This window comes from Xiphophorus hellerii, chromosome 2 (assembly GCF_003331165.1).
Source record: "Xiphophorus hellerii strain 12219 chromosome 2, Xiphophorus_hellerii-4.1, whole genome shotgun sequence".
In the NCBI taxonomy this organism is placed as follows: domain Eukaryota; kingdom Metazoa; phylum Chordata; class Actinopteri; order Cyprinodontiformes; family Poeciliidae; genus Xiphophorus; species Xiphophorus hellerii.
Window position 1 is genome coordinate 10,792,935 of NC_045673.1, and position 17,786 is coordinate 10,810,720.

Genomic DNA, 17,786 nt, shown 5'->3' on the forward strand with positions numbered 1-17,786 from the left:
GTGACGTGATTAGCCTAAGCAATGCTTTAATGAGGAGAGAAAAGAAAGTGGCAGTAGCTGGTACTTTAAAGTGTCAAAGTCTTTGTAGCATTGACTAGTTTATGATGCTGATGTCGAGCATCACACTCAATGAGGCTTTTGTCCCAGGCCGAGACCAGGGCAGTGGGAAAACTGCCCACTCTTAGTCGGCAGGCCCATCCATCTTTCCATGAGGCCTTGCAGTCCCCTTTGCACCAAAACTCTTGTGTATTAAAGATCTCGCGGGTTAATGCGCTGGAAAATTGGCTTGCATTTTTATTTGGTGGAAGCCAGCTAAATGAAAGAAAAACAGCTCACGGAGGGGAGGAAAGAAGAAGAGAGAGAGAGAGAGAGAGAGAAAAAATATCTGGGGGACTGATTGTAGGAGAGGAACAGGCCATCACGACTTGTTTCCTGTGACTTCGATAAAGGACAACCCTGTGTCTGACACGCCAGAGATGATATTGTGCTTGGGCCTAAGGATAGGTCCATTCATTTATCATCACAGGTTTTTTTCTGCCTGCAGTATTGACCTATGTTCGACGTCTGTAAAAGGACATTAGAGATTACTTCAAACACAGGTTACCAAAAAAAAAGAAAACACAGTAGAAATGTGCTTCTGTCTTTACCTCCACATACAAAGACAGCAGTATTAATTTTTCTATTTATGGTTTGCTTGTTTAGTTCCCCCTATGACAAATTTAGCTTGGAAAGCCTTAGTGACACATGCAGACTGCTGCTGTCGCCCACATTTGTTTTTATGAAGGAGGTCCAGTACAGAACACATCAGCACGATCAATGAGTGTGGAGTGAATGACCTACTGGACACATTTATGGGTGTGGGAGGCTAATTAGGAACCACTTCCCAGGCTTGGAAAGACAAGCCCTCCGAACAGCTGCTGGTCAGCACTGGACTCTGTTCCCTGGGTCAAATAGGTGGCAGCTCGTCACGGACAGTGACACAGCTATAGGTCTAAAGAGGCCAATTTACTTAATGGGTAGCCTGAGGGGAGGGGACTCCCAGTATTTCTTCACTTGGACACTTGTGGATGACAGTGCAAGAGCCAAAATGATCCACTTTATCACCTCCGGTCTCATAGGAGAGACAAATCCAGATCCGATTTGCTACAAAACCTTAGGAGAATGTTTGAAAGTGACGTTTGTCAGCTAAAGATTTACTTTAATTTAGTGCTACATTAGCCATTTTAATTTCTAAATGGCCCACAACAGTTTAAGACGGAGACATATTTTCACAAGGGCTTAATGTCAAACTTGGTCAGCGACATCAGCAATCTTAGCTGTGCAGCTTTTCCTTTTTTTGGTCAGGATTATACCCCTGAGGGTCAGAATACTTTGGTCCCAGACGTCTCTTAACACACAGATGTTACAGTAACACAGGCAGGAAATCATGCCTAAATATCACCTCTGACCCCAAGTGTCAGCTGATCCACTGTCACCTCTTTTGAAATAGACTCTCAACTTCTATAAATTACCAGATTTTCCCACCAAGTCTATCCATTCATTTCGTCTGGCTCCAGCCATTTTCCACCACGGACCTTGTGGTCAGCTAATAGTGATTGCACAGTTGCTGAAAATCTGTCCCCTTGGGTTCACCGGGGTCAAAGGGCTCACACTGGGGTCAGCGCCTGTCTTTATGTCTCTTCCCACCAAAGGCTTTGTGATGAATACAGAGCCCCGGGAAACAAAAAGCTTTCAGCAAAGACAAGCAACTTTGCTCAATACATCAGCACCTCCTCTCACCACCAGCTCTCTAGTTAAAAAACACACTTTCTAATAGAGATAATATGAGATTCAATGGCAGAGAAACAAGATGCAAGAAACATTTAAAGCAAATGAAAATATTTATTCATTTGAAATAAAGCAAAGAGAAAAGAGTACGAGTGTGTAATTAAATTTCCTATTATCACATCCAGCTGAAATCTGCAAATTTAGAACTAATCTTTTATGTATGTTTCACATCTCAATAATTGCTTTTCCTGTATGTATGTTTACAGTACGTTTAACACAAGAAAGCTAAGGCATACCTTTCTACATTTGGAAAGTAAAAGTAGCCTCGTAAAGCCTCACTTCTACGCTTTAAAACAACTTCCCTATAGCTGTGTTTGACCCTCTTAAAACTGTATCAGAAAACTAATAACCAACTTGGTCTCTAATCTGCTGCCCTTTGTTCTGGTCTCCTCTGTAATGTGTTGCAGATTCCAGAGGTGGAAACTGGCAGGGAGATTTTAAGTAAATGGCATCTGGCTAAAGGTCACATTCAGGGGGCCCAGTGGGTGAAAGGTTGAATAACTCCTAGAAAGGTACTGACCAACTCTTTAAAGGGGTTTGTGAACTTCTGCAAGCAACTTATTCTTTATTTTCACCCATCTAATCTTTGAAAATGTAGTTTTTAGCTTTTGTAGTGCCTAGCAAAAATATTCACACTCTCTTCTCACCCTCAACTACAAGCAAAAAAGGTTTTATTTGATTTTCATGTTATAGACCAACACAAAGTAGCACAACATAGTTAAGTTGGAGGAGAATTATGCTTAGTTTTCAAATTGCTGTAAAAACAGAAATGTGTATTAATATAACAATATCCCTATCTCAATACTTAGTCCATCATTAAAAAATGAAACGTGAACGGCACAACTGCAAGTTTTCTAAGACTTTTCAGTATGACTACTCACACTGAAAACCTTTGCAGGAAAGTCAGAGAAGCAATGAAGAGATTCATAGTAGCTAGAGAGAAACTGAAAACATTTCAGGAGGGAGAATCTGTTAGCGGCACAAATGTTAGGCATACATGAAGAAAGCCATAAGAAATTTACTTTACAGTTTGTCACCAGTCATGTTGGGGAAACAAGGTGTTAAAAGGTATTATGTTCAGACAAGAACAGATTCGACTTTCTTTATTTTTGCCAACTTATTTAATACCACTGGAGGGATAAAACTAAGGTTGCACACAGAGTGCTGGGTAGCTCAGTTGGTGGAACAAGCCCACCATGTGCAGAGGCTGTGGTTGTCCTGGATTCAGTTCCAGGTCTTTGGTCATTAGCTGAATGTATTCTCTTTCTTTCTTCACCCTTATTCCTGTCAAGTTACTGTTCATTGAAGGCCTACTGACAAAAAAATGCAAGTTAACCTGAAAACACCCATCTTTATTGTGAAACATTTTGATGTAGATGTTATGCTGTTTCTTCAGTGTAAGGATGGTCCAGTTATTGCCAGTCCTGATCCCGAGTCTTTTGAGCCCAGACTTCAAAAGTCATATTCACAGATTACTTCTATCCAGTGTGATTCAGCTTGTGCAGTTTTGCAAATAAAAATGGTAAATAACTTCAGTCTCTAGATGTACGAAGGTGATAGAGGCATAAACCATAAGACCTACACCTGTAGTAGCAACAACAGCTTACTCCAAAAAGTATTAACTAATGGGGGTTGCAGTCACTTTTCAGATTTTTGAATGTAAAATAAAAATTTAAAACAATTTCTTATTTTCCTTTCACAATGATGCACCAATTTCAGTTGATCTATCACGTAAAATTACTATAAGAGGCCATAAAGTCTGTGGTTTGTAGTACATTTCAGTGAGTTATGAGACTTGTGTGCGGCAGAAAGAACTGGCAGTCTTTCACTAAAATAATATTTGATTAAAGTTTTAGGACCTGTCTGTATATGCTTTATTGCAATTTTGCAGTTCCTGTGCCCAGCCATTTAGTTTTAATATGATGTTGACAAAAAATATAAAATCCAAATGTAATTAATTAAACATTTTACAAAATGTCGTTATTGTCTATAAGCTCAAAATCATTTCATTTCTGTTTGCCCTCTTGCAAGTTTAAGCAAAACAATAAAAAACTGCATAAAACTATAAATTGTTTGCCATATTAATTGTATTCATTTATTTATTTTACAAATGACTGAGCTGTTCCAGGGGTCATTATGTTGTGTGGCGTAGCTGCTGTCGGTTTATTGTTTTTACAGCTTTTAAAAATAAGTGAAGGTAAAGGTTTGCCGACGGGATCACAGTCCCGAGTTCAAACTACAGGTGTGTAAAATGGAACATGCACTTTTCCTCTAAATTAGGCATCGAGGTCTTGGGGAGAGTGGCTGGGAAATTAGCGGAATAACCGGTTGATTCAAACCAGATGATTGCTTCAGTTGGACACCAGAGAGTTTTCATTAGGTCTCTAATTTACAAGCCTCCCTCTGCATTCCATCCCAGCGTCCAGCTGCCCCCAGGTCTTAAAGACCTCCTGTAGCCTTTGCCCTCTGCAGACGTTCCTAACAAAGTCACACACTTTAAAATACACAAGTTGTAAAAGAGAAGTGGTAAACCAGACAAGAATCAATATTTGGATGCAATCTTCATGCGGTTGTGTTATGCATTCTTGCAGACATTATGTCTCTGCTTAACCACTATGCAGTTTATGTTGATAAAATCATTAAAACTCTTCTGCGGGAGTTTACTGCCGAGGTTGACCTAAAGTGCTTGTAAAGTTTTACACTTGAGCTCTTGTTTCTCAAGGAAAAATACACACCAGAAGTCTGTTTTTGTTTAATTCACTTTCAGCTATTCCATAAAATTATTAAATTCTGGTTCAGAACTGATGAAATTGATTACAGCTAAAAGAAACAGTGTGTCCTAATTTTTTTCTAACCTTTAAGGTTTTGTGGAAGCTTTGCACAAGACTTTCCACTTAGACTTCTTTTTTCACTAACAATAACACCATCATGGTTGTTTTAATGACTGATGACGTGTGAACGTTCAGCCACCGTTTGGATTTTTTTTTTTTTTTAAATGAACATGGGTGGGCGCTCCACTTGAAACTGTGATGAAGGAGAAATCCACGCACACTTGTGCAAGTGCAATTTATTTTAACTTTAAAGACTTAAAATAGTGTTTTACCTGAAACTATGCTGTTTGTAAACACTGCAGAGGAAGGAGGCAGGCCATGTGCCACTGCTAATGATGTTGTTGAGAGGGGAGGGAAGACTACAGGAGGCCCCATGCTGCTGCTTAACTCTCTCTTAGCTGGCAGGTCATGTGTGATTAAGAGGTTTGTGTTACCTGCAGGTCTGCTGAGGAAGTTTTCCCTGGAGGAGAGTTTGTCCCTTCCACCTAATCTGAAGTGGCCCCGAATGGATGTAGCATCGCTTACCAGTAGTTTTATCATGTTTCTTTGCTCCTCCAGGGAACTCAATGAGGCGTCATATTCAATTTAGAAACCAGGCTGGTCATATCAATTAATGCTGGTTGAATGTTTGATCTGACTGGATTTTTGTTTAACAATAATTATCTAAGCGATGAAAATGTCATATACTAAATTTTCAAAGCATTTAATTACATTACATGCAATGTCTTAATTTGTTCTAAATATTAATTACAAATACAAAGATTATTCATGCAATAACTGTCTCAATACTGTATCAACATTATGTACCTGCCAATGGATTTCAAATGAACACCCGGAAAATGTCCACCCTGTGTGTTTTCCCGTTGACCAAGGATAATAAATAGTTTTCAAATTGTCCCTGAAATTGTGTCCAATAGTGATTACAATTGGAATCATGCTGTGTTTGTGAGCAGTAGCGCTGGGTTGGCGATGACAACAGGAGGGACACAGATGAGGCAGAAGTCAGATACAAGCTGGTGTGTGGGACAAAGAAAAAGGATCAATATGAGACATTTTTAACCGTGTAAAGGGTCATGTTTGAATGTTAATAAATGAGCTTTGGTGGGAAGATTATGGTGTTTAGATGTTGGTGGTAAGAAAACAGGCTTACATCCAAATGCAGAGCAACAGCAGCCCTGGTTCTTAAATCTGACTCACGATCTATTGGAACATATGTGTGACTGAACTTAAATATCTTTTTTTTTTGTAAAGTGCCATTAAGACATTTGTTTTGAACTGGCACTATATAAATAAATTCAACTGAATTAAATTGACTTCTGGCTATCAGTTTAGTAAGTTCAGGTTGAGCCTCTGAGCCAATCACATAAATGCAAGCCATAAAATGGTTCACTCAGTTCAAAATAAATGTCCTTCCATTTATGTAAAATCAGAATATATGTATAAATAATTCCATGATTAATTCTTAAATCTTTATTACCCTCAAAGATAGAGAAACACAAAACTAAAAGGAGACATAATAACACAGATTACACAGAAAAATCTGTTAAAAGAGTGCTTTGCAAAATCAGATATATAATTTACTTGAAACTACTAAGTATTTCATTTTTGTTTCGTACTAAACATGATTAAAAATAGACCAAATATTAACACACTTCTAGGAGTAGATATCCGTAGATATCATCTGAAAAAAAGTGTAGTAAAATTGTAGACCGGCTATTAGCAATAGCTGCCCGTTCTTTTTGATCTCTTCTTCTTCAAAACTGAAGTTCTTGAGGGACTGGTATTAACCAACTACGTTTTAAAACTCCCCAAGTAGCCACACTTCAAAAATTTCAAGCAATGTATTTTCTTTCAATGTGCTTTCTCATGCATGACAATTCCATATATTCTAAGATCATAATTGACTGGAGGAATTTAAATCCCATTTCATCAAGTTTAAACGCATCTAGAAAAATTCTACAGTTTTATGTTCAGCTATGAATTGCTTCAGTGAAAGAATTTCAGAAGGCATAAAACTCAGCAGTTACTTTCACCCTTTAGCTAAGCCTTCCATACAAACAGCAGAGTACTTGTTGTTCTTCAACTCAAGAGCACCAGGGAGACAGCTAATACTGTCAGCATGTTGAGCTGTTGTGGTGCTTTGAGTGGGAGAGGCTGAACCAGGGGAGCCCCAAACAGGACAGGACTGCAAGTTCCGCCAGCTGCACCCTGTCTTTGAGGAGGGGATGAAGAGCTGCTCATTGAGGTTGGCAAACGCCGCCTCGTAAACTTTCCCCTGTCTCTCCCTTTGATTTTCCTTGGACATCTGCCTGGCCCTCCCATCAGGAATGTGCAGCAGCTGTTTGGTGCAAGTGTCTTCGCCGTGTGAACCCGGGCCTGTGCACGGGTCTTGGCTTAATGAATTGAGCCAATTCAAACTGAGTCGCCTGGGACACCGGGCTCTGGTGCATAACTCTGCTCCCAGGATGACAAGCAAGCTCAGTGAAGGAGGCTGGGAAATGTATATTATAGAGGTTAACCATTTGCCCTCATACTGTAATTGGCTTAGATTGTCTAGCGACTGGATTTGCAGGGGCAGAACCTGCACCATGCTGTAGTGCAAAAGTTCATCAGAAACCGACACGATTGCGTGGTCCTGTGTGTGTTGGCGTGTGTGGGCGGGCGTGGGGGTGTGTGTGTGTGTGTGTTGGTCTGACAGGGAGAGAATGTGTAAACAAAGTGAAGCATGTGGACACACAGCAGATACACAGTAAAAACACAGGAAAGTGCATGAGGCTAATTTATCTTGTTTAAAAGTGTCTGTTAAACTGCAGCGTCTTGTCACTGTGGGTATACAGGTGGTACAACACTGCCAGTAAGAGTTGTGAAAATCTGAAATGCTATACAATGTGTTTACTATAAATAAAACTAAAAATCAATGTTTAATCAATTGAAGCACCATAAGTGGTTTTGTTATGAGACAGTTATTCTTAATGGACTTTATTAGAAAATTTCTCAGGCCATAATTGAGTCAGTTACACACATCTTTTTGCTCTAAGCCAATAAACCCTTTTTCAGTCATGTGACGACTAATGCACCACAATGCTATGAACCCCCCCCCACACACACACAAATGAATAAACACACCCTTACAGAAAAGTACAAGAAATTCACATTTTTCCCTTATAATGTTATTTTCCACTTGTGATTACAACAAAAAGCACAAGTACAACTTATTATAGTGAAATGTGTGACATTTGAATAAAATGTATTAAACTGAGTGAAGAAACTTCATGTGAAACACATGTAGATAAACATTTCCAGTGTGAAATTTTTTCAAGTGTTTAAACAGTGTTACCCATTGAATATTCACATGTGGAACATGTGCTTAGATGTTACTACACATGTAAAACACATTAGCAAAAACCTTTCTATGGTAAAAACTAACATTGACATTTTTATCAGTTCTTTGTTGTAAAATCCCATAAAGGTAGACAAAGTAACAGTTTTTAGTAATGTCCAAATCAAATTATTTTATTATCTTAGAAAGTACTCCTATATCAGTTCTTCCATTACTTTTTTGTCTTCTCAAACTCCCAGTCAGTTATGTTCACTCCCGTTAGCAAGAAGAGGTTTCTTCTTGCTAACGGGGAGTTTTTTTTCTCCCCACTATGGCTACTGGCATGCTTGCATTGCGTAATCTTAAGTCTTGATGCCTAATCCAGCCATGTGTATTGTTAAGGACTACATAAGAATATGTCCAGGGGCTCATAAAAAAGTGATTTTCAGACTGTCATAAAGGAATTTTATATGGGTCACATATTTGGAAAAACGTCAGATTTGGTCATTTTTGTCTTCAGTGCAATCATAGTCACAGATGCTTATTTGTACAGAGAGAGCTGTCCTCACAATTCCAGTGGTCTTATAAGTAATGGTTGTGGCTTAGCAGAAGAGTAGTTATATAATAAACTTCAGGCTGTAAGATTCATTCTTGATCTGTATATGAATGTGTGAGCATTTGTGAATGCCACAGCATGAAGGAGATTTGTTTATCTAAAGTGCTTTGAGTGGCTTCATTAGAAATGCATGACATGAGTAATTTTTTTGCATTTAATTGTATTGGTTTCACTTGTGCGTCATGTGCAATTTTGGGCTTTTCCATGCAATCCCAGTGGTATTATTTAGAATTTCTCATGTTCTTCACAAATTATTCTATCAACATGTACCAAAAAGTAATTTCCCATTTGAAAAAAACATGTTTTATTAAAGGCTGAAACATAATTTAAACATGGGAAATTCTACATGTGCTTCGTCACGTTATGACATGGTATCACATGTTATGACATTTCATTTTCCATGGGAAATTCATGAGCTTTGCTTTTATAAGTGTATGTCAAAATAGAGGTTCAGACGCACATAATGTTCACCCAGACTTAACTCCAGATAATGTGAATGTGGGGGTGCTTGTGTGTTCGAAGTATGAGATTAGCAACATTCATTGAGATAAGCACCGCTAAGAAATCGCCATGATTGTAAAGCCAGTAAGTTTTAGACATTTTCCTGCTGCTTTTCTGAAACTGAAAAGCTTCTCTTCCTGACAACTTTTAAAAGATTCATTTAATTGCCTAGTTGAAAGTGTTTTTTCAAGGAAATGTGTCTAAATACTGTTGAGTCTTCTGTGTTCATTTGTTTTTACTGTTTTTTTCCCCTTCCTGTGTATTCCTGTGTGACCGTCCACGCATCGCAGTGAGGGGAACTCCATGAGCCATGATGAGTTGTTTAAAGTCTAATCAAAAACTAACAAGTCCCTGGTTATTTGTTTCTGCCTCAATACTTGAGAGTTCCCAGATGTTGTTGAAGGCAGGGAGTAGATTGTTTATACAGCGGTGAATCTCTTCCAAACACACACATTTTATCAGCCTTCGTGGCTATCTATCAAGGGAGGCACAAGTTACAGTTTTTCTGCAGCCAGGCAAGCACAAAAGCCCTTCAGCAGCAAATTACAACTCCCACCCCACCTGCTGAAGCCAGCGTGCTGGCGGCGCAATGTTCAGACGGTAACCTGCCTCCGATCGATCGGTTGTTGTTGCAGCTGTGCTCTGGTTGATGGTTTATTTAAGCAGCTCCACATGCTTGTTGAGGGGAAGGCAGCTGAATACATAAAACAGCTCTCAGAACCACTTTGTGGTCCGGCTAAGAGTAAATGGAATAATAAAAACCAAATGGTTTCATTCCATGTTGTAGGATCATAAATCCAGGAAGTTGCTTTTACCTTTATGATCCAAAGTGTGCAACATTTTAAGTTTTGTGGGATGGGAATTAATAGTATCCAGGTAGAGCTAGATAATTGTCATAGGTTCATCTGTTTTAACATCAGTAGTTATATTGAAAGGAATTCCTTGAAACAAATGATGTGAGTCAATTTAGGTACCCTAATAACAGTTAATTAGGGACAAGTATTTCAAGAGTTTTTCCAATGAAAATGAAATAGAACTAAAGAAGAACTTTAGCAGAATCCACATTGAACTCTAATGTGATTTCAGTCCTCTGTTTAGTCAGCTAGACTTCAAGGTCAAGCCTTGACTCTCTTCAGAGAGGTCAGTGACATCCCATGTCCATTCACACTGTTTCCTTCCCTGCAGCCAGAAGAGAGGATGTATCCCTAACTTCCTGCTGCCATACACACAGACAGGAAATTAGTAATTTGCTGTGCTGCGCCTGACATTTTAACTGTTCAAAGCTATATTCTAAAGGACTGTAATTCTTCAGCTTGTTGATAATATATGTCTAAAATCTAGGGTGTTTTTTGTGGCATGAATCATTAGAATTATTATTGTTGTTGTATATATATATATATATAACATCCTTTACTCTAATATCATCTGTCTGTGTCTAGATTAACCTTGCAATAACTACAGTTGCTCTGTGAAGGCCTCGAAGGTTCCCACGCAGCTCAGGAAACAAGTAACCCTGGATGAACTGCAGACATCTACAGCTCAGGTGGAAGAATCTACAGTATCAACATGAAAACTATTAGTCAAGCATTCCACAAATCTGGCCTATATGGAATAGCGGCCATTGTTAAAAGAATGTAAATTTGCTGTCTGGTGAAAGCCATGCAGAAGAAAATAGCAAACAAGTAAAGCTATGATGAGTGGAACAATGATTGATGAAATGAGACCAAAACTAAACCTTTTGCCTTACATGTAAATGTTTTGTGCGGCAGACTATTAAGACGAAACGGCACCCTCCACCCACTATGGCCATGATGAAACAAGATGATGGTGGCATACTTTTGTGGGAACGATAACTTTTGAATGGTGCTACATACAGAGAAATTCTGGTAGAAAATCTGTCAGATTGCAAAAAACTTGAGAAAGGTAATGGTTTATCTTCTGACAGCACAACAAGTAGAGCTAGAACTAGATGGTTTAGATCAAAGTACTTTATTCATTCAATTTTTTAGACAGAAATGAATAAAGGAAATCGGGCCTGGCTCAGTATTATTGCTGTTTTCCAACAAGTTCCTATTCTGCAGAAAATAAAAAACACACAGATGTCCAACATCACATCACATTAATAGACACATAAACACAAGTTACAAAATAGAAAAATAGCTGCATTTTTACACAGCTGACACCTAATGATTGCAAAAAGAGGTGTCCAATAAATGACAATCATGAACTTTCCTAAAAAGTGCCAATGTAAAGATTTACTTTTTATGTTGTAGAATGTCATTCCATGCTTTGGTATAAACATAGAAAAATAATCTCTGGCCATAACAGTTTTTATAGGCTAGAAGTAGCAAGTTTCCATTAATAACACACCTGGTTGAGTGACACTGTCTATTTCTTACCACTTCACAATGATGAACTAAATTTGTGGTTGTGTCTTGACAAAATATAAAAAGATTTACAGGGTATCAATATTTTTAATAGACATTGTAGGGATGAAGACAGTAAACAATGGAAGCTCTTCAAAAATTCAGCAGATGCTGATATCACAAATTAGTCCATAACTGAAAACTTGTTTTTTACTGAACGAAGAGCAAAGTACAACATTAATGGCTTATCCTGCCTGAGAAAATTTATTTTCTCCAATATCAAATTGCTTTGGTAACAGTTTGTTTTTATCAGTTGGCTAGACTCAGAGTGCCTTAATTTCCAAAGAGTTCATCTAATCAAATGTTCAAATTTGGGCCAAGTGTTTTTGGCAAGTTCTTTTCTAAACACTCTTGCTAGCAGAATTGCATTTTTTTTAAACACTTTGGCATTTGGTCAGGATGATAACTGTTTGTTTATTTTTTCAACTTTAAACCACATTAATTAAACATGGCCTCCTCTTCCATATTAGTAGAAAATTGATGTAAATAATCTACTAGATTTGCATTACTGACTTAATTGGCATGAAGTCTTCTTTGTAATTAAAGACTGTGTAAATAATATGCAAAAATTATGCAACAGCCACAACAACAAAAACTTTTTGAAGTTAGAAAAAGAATACTGTGCTAACCTCGCTGTGTCTTCTAACCTCTCATTATGTCTGATGATATTAAAACCCAAAACTAGAGGAAGGACCACCTAACAAGACAGAATTTTTTATGTTTGTTACTGCACTTTCTTTGAAGACTTTTCAGTGCCAGCTTTATGTTTTGTTTTTGTTTTTGCTGCTCCATCTTCACAAACAATGCACACATTTAAATGTTAAATATTGCATCAACAATTTGCATGTAATCCTCTATGGATGCAGTGGCAGGGCCAGAAAATTTTTCTAGTGGTGACCAGGCTGGGAACCTTTGCTTGCTCAGAAGTGGCCATGGTGGCCCATGAGAACAACCAATGATTTGCCAGGGATGGGAAATGACTGGTCCCAGGCACCCCCTGGCTCTACCCTGCATGGAAGAATGACATGACAACAGAGCCTAAGGCTCAAGGTAAAGTGAACAAAGCATCTACTTAGGATCCCCAGACCTTCAGGGCCCTCACACAAATGCTTGATTTGTAACACAAATCACAGATCTAGATTTTTTTTCCCTTTTAAAGGAAATAAATTGAAATAATTTAAATTGCTTAGCATTTAAATTTAAGATTTAATTGCCAAGTTTCATTGGTAAAGTGCAAAGATTACTTACAATAGATTGATTTGTGTTAGGGCTGTTGTAAACGAATATTTTAGTAATCGAGTAATCTATCGATTATTCTTACGATTAATCGAGTAATCGGATAAAAAAAATTTATAAAATAAACTATTGGCAAATCTGCAATAACACCAGTTAGTCCAGATCAGTCCAATATCTCCTTTTTGAGCATCCCTAACAGTTAAATGTTTGTAGTTTAGAAAGTTTACTTGTAACAGTAGTTTGCTTTAACCTGAAGAAAAGTTATACTAAGATATTAAATTATATTCAAATAATAAAGTGGCAGGCTCACAAATATGCTTATAAAAATGTCTATACTCCAGCTTTTAGTTTATGTATTTATCTTCAGTGAGTAATACACATACACGTAAAAGAACTAAGTAAACAACTCATTTAACTCTAACATTTTATTGATAATAACGCAATAACATTAAACCTCCAGTAAAGTTTCAAATCAGTAGTACAGCAAATCTCTTGCTTTTTTGTTCTAAAGTTCAAACAGAAAAGATAAATAAAGAAAATACTTGATTTAAAAATAAAACAAGTTTAGACAAAATAGTAAATACTGCATTTTATACAATAAAATCTAAGTCTAAGGTGCAACAAATTCCTTTCTTTTTTCAGTGCTAACACAAAAGAGTAAAAAAATATTCATTAGCTTTAAATAGAAAAGTTAAGGCAAACCAGAGAATACTGCCTTTTATACATTCAAATTATAAGTTTCAAATCTGAGGTAGAATATTTAAAATGCTGTTTGTGAACTCAGCTGCTTGAACAACCGAACATCCTGGAACCCTTTGAACAAAGCTGTCCAACGTATGACTTTTCAGTTCACTGAAAAGAAGCACAATGTAATGATTATTTGTTTATTCCTTGTTATGAATTAAATATATTTCAAGTGCACTAATTTGGATATTATAACATTTAATATTATTAAGTTGGAATCTGCACTGACAGCTCATCTGCCATGATAGCAGCTTTAGTTTCAGTTTTATTTTATTTATGGATTTAAGGCTTTCATTTATGTGTGAGTTTTGAGGATGCTTTAATTAAAAGCATTATTTTTAACCATCACAGAAAAATCTAAATGCAGTGAAATGTTTTTTTATGTATTGGAAAACAGAATGTAATCTATATGTTAGGAAAAAAATAAACTTACTCAAAATGTAAAGGTTTGAGTTTGTACAGAGTTCTGCAGCCTTAACTAGTCATGATAAAATGCAAAAATGTTGCTATTTTTATTAAAACGATGCTATTATTTATTCTTGATTGCTTAGGTATAAACAAATATAGAATTACTACAAAAAATATTAATCAAAAATTTCTAATTCATACATAACAGTAGCGAGAAGAAAAGACTGTAACTTTTCAGGATGGAAAGACACCAATAAATAAATGCTTTTCAGCTTATGCCTGTAATCTGTTGCTGCGTATTTTTATTAACAAACTTACATTAAGTCCTGCATAATTTCTCTCAGTTCCTCCCTCACATACAATTTACACTACACCCGGTTAAGTAACCGCTATGTTTAGATGTAACGTTAGCAAAATAATGTGCCTCAATTTACATCTATAACATGGCAGATTATCACACAACGTAGTTAGCAAAGAGAACATAAACGTTACCTGTTGGCAACCGTGTACGAGTTGGATGCATGTAGCGGGTGTTTTCTCTTCAGATGCTGCAACATTGATGTCGTGCTGTTGTGGTACGCCAATTCTGCTTTGCAGTGGATGCATTGCGCTGTGTTGTCCTTTCTGTTTAGCCTAAAATGTTCCCAAACTTTTGACATTTTTTGTCGCTTTCGGGGTTCTCCTTCTGAGCATTCTCCGGTTCCCTCCATAGCTACAAACTTAGCACATGTGCTCCAGGCGCTAACGGAAGTGGTAGCGTTGTGCAACACAAAAACCCTCCGGCTAGACCAGTGTGCTGCGTATTTAACAGCATTGCTTATTACAATACAATAAATTTAGCGAAGCTTCGAGGCAGATAAATTTCCTCGAGGATTTTTTGTAATCGAGTTACTCGAGTTACTCGATGAATCGTTTCAGCCCTAATTTGTGTTATCAGCAATTATCTGATGCTATGTGTTTGAGCTCAGTTTTTTCATGAATACATCTCAGTAAATGATAGCCAATATCAAAGAGCTCAGCTAACTAAACTTGGTTCCTTAAAGTCCTGTATTGAAACTAGAGGTGATGTTTTTTTAACAGAAAAAGGGGCCCCTACACCATATTCTGCATACGGCCTCAAACCACTTTGGGCCAGCCCTGCATGATGAACTCGAGCCAATGCACTGTGCATCTCTCTGCTGGATGCCAGAGTGAAAAAGGGAAATTTAATTTGTCGTACTATTATCCTAGCACCACATAAATGATACCCTCATATTCCAGGCTTCATGGGACAAGTTTTTTTGATCTCCACTTTTCATCATCAGCTGGCTGGCCCTGTAGGACCTGTTCATGTGTTTACAGGTCTATGTCGCAGCTATACAGTATACACATTTTATATGGCGTAGCTTAAGGCATCTTGGTGGCACAAAATAATTAGCGTTCTGCATGACTATGAGGCGAACGCGACAGCTTCTAAACAACCGACCCACTAACCCATCGGCCCACTGGGGATATCCCCAGTAGTCCCCTATGCCAGTCTGCCTCTGATTGGGACTAGTTTGTTTTAACAAGCTAATTAAGAAAGATGTCCTGATCTATGGTATATTATCCTAGATACCAGTCCAACTAATTTGAGAAAAGGCATTTGTTGTTAACAACTTCCAGCTCTAGACTTCATTAAAATTGTTGTCGTCTGTATGTTGAAAGCTAATAGAATTAAATATAAACCCTACATTTTATCAACATCACATGGTCTACATTGCTATTGTGATTGTTTCCCTTGACAGTGACAAATATTTTGTGTGACACATTTTTTAATTTCAGAACAAATTTGACATGTTCAGCTACAGTTTTCAATAATTTTCAATTATTTTTTTTCTTTTACTTCTTTATTTCAATTTTTCATGTCTTTATTTGAAGCAGTTTGTTGAAGCGCTAAAAGAAACAAAACAAAAATAAAAATACCCAAAGTGGTCAAATTCCAGTATCATAGCAGCAAAATGACAGGCAGTCAAATCATGCAGATTCCCAAAAGCTGGGCTAATGCTAAAATGCTTTAAACAACTGGATGTTTAAAATGCTGCTCCTCACCTAAAATCACAAACCATATAAATGACATTTCTGGTGTTAAGATCACTAAGGGACTCAGGAAGCGAACATTTAAAAAAAACTCTGCTTTAAATTAGTAAGTAAGCAAATAAAATCAGTAAAAATTGGAAAAATTTAATTACGGGGCTGTTCTTTTCTCTAAATGACAGAATTCTGAATTTAAATCCAAATCTTGCATGCCTGTCTTTCTTTTTTGTGAGGCACAAAATGTGACTGAAACTCTAATTGAATGCAATCTATCAATTTTATGGGTTTTAGTATTTTATTGTCAAGTTTACTTACTCTACTCATCATAACTGTCACTTTTTTACAATCCAAAGAAATTATTTTAGTCATTGAAGCCAAATGAGAGCTTCAAGTGAGTAAAATGAGTACAATCTATTCGTTTTTTCTATGGATGTAGTTTTGGAACAATTTGAACTAAATCCTAATTATATTACCATGTTTCTTTTATTAAAACAATGTTTTTAGATTTCTTCCTATATCTCAGTTTATCAACTGTCTCTTTTAGAATAGTCAGAAAACAATGTGATAATGTTTTTTCTAGATTATAAATCCATGCACATTTGCTCATTGTGGTTTATTTAATTCAAGTATTTTTTTTTTCTTAAGCTACATCTTCTTGGTTTTGTCATGTAAAAATTCCTACTAGTTATTTATAAAATATTAGTTGTGGCTTGTCCTAGTTTTTACAGTGTAATCCACTGTAGTAAATCCTGCATCCCCTCTGTATCTCAACAATTTAAACTCTTATGATTACAATAGCTGGATCATGTCAATACATTTTATTTTGAGTTAGTTTCAGTATTTCAGGCATGTCAGATATTTAGGTAAAATGCAGTTTAAAATGTTTACTATTTTTCTTATAGACAGTATAAAGTTTATTTTCTCCCTGAAGTGGTTTTGAGAAAAAAAATTAAGTCTTTTGTAAAAATCCAGGAAATATATAAAATTTTGTTGGATGTGATATAGTTCCTGTTGACAACTGAGGCTATTGGAGGAGCAAATCTGACAATAAGTAAAAAGCAGCCACTCTGATATGGTTGGTATTTCTGTAAACTCCCAGGGGTTCAAGACTGGCCTAGAAATAGCTGAAGGCTGAAAAGTGTTGCTGGAGAGTTAGTTTTATATGCAAAAACAAGCTCATTGTAAGGAAATAGGAAGTGTTCACAAGAACAGCTTTAATCAAAAATATTTTTGCCTTATATTATCCTGAAATTGGAATGAAAACATCAACCTTCATTCTAATATCCAATTAAAGCGGAAAGTAATAATAGCTACCATTATTTGTAGTTTATGAATCAAACATTGCAACATTGATGCAGTGATTAAACTCATTGAGGTGAATAGAATACTTAATCTAACTACTTTTGAGCTTTTTCATATTTTTCCAACAACAGTTTTAGTTAGATTTTTGAGAAACCAACACAAGTAGCACCTAATTGCTAAGTGGAAGGAGAATGAACAAGGCTCTACAGCAGCACCAGAGTCAGCGACTTAAAAAACTCAACAATCTGATCAAGATGTCTGGTTCTGTTCTGTGGATTGCGCTGAAACCTCTGGAGATGTCTGTTCAAATGATTCTTCATAAAATGAAATGAAAAACATTATGTATATGCATGGGAGTTACTCCATCATAATGTGGAATTTGTCATTGCAAGAGACAATGAAGCTGGTCAGAGCTGACAGAAAGACGGATGAAGCTAAACTATGAACACTTGGGCAAAGGCTTGCCTTTGAGCAGGACATCAACCCCAAGCTAAAGCAAAACCAGTAGTAGGATGGGGAAG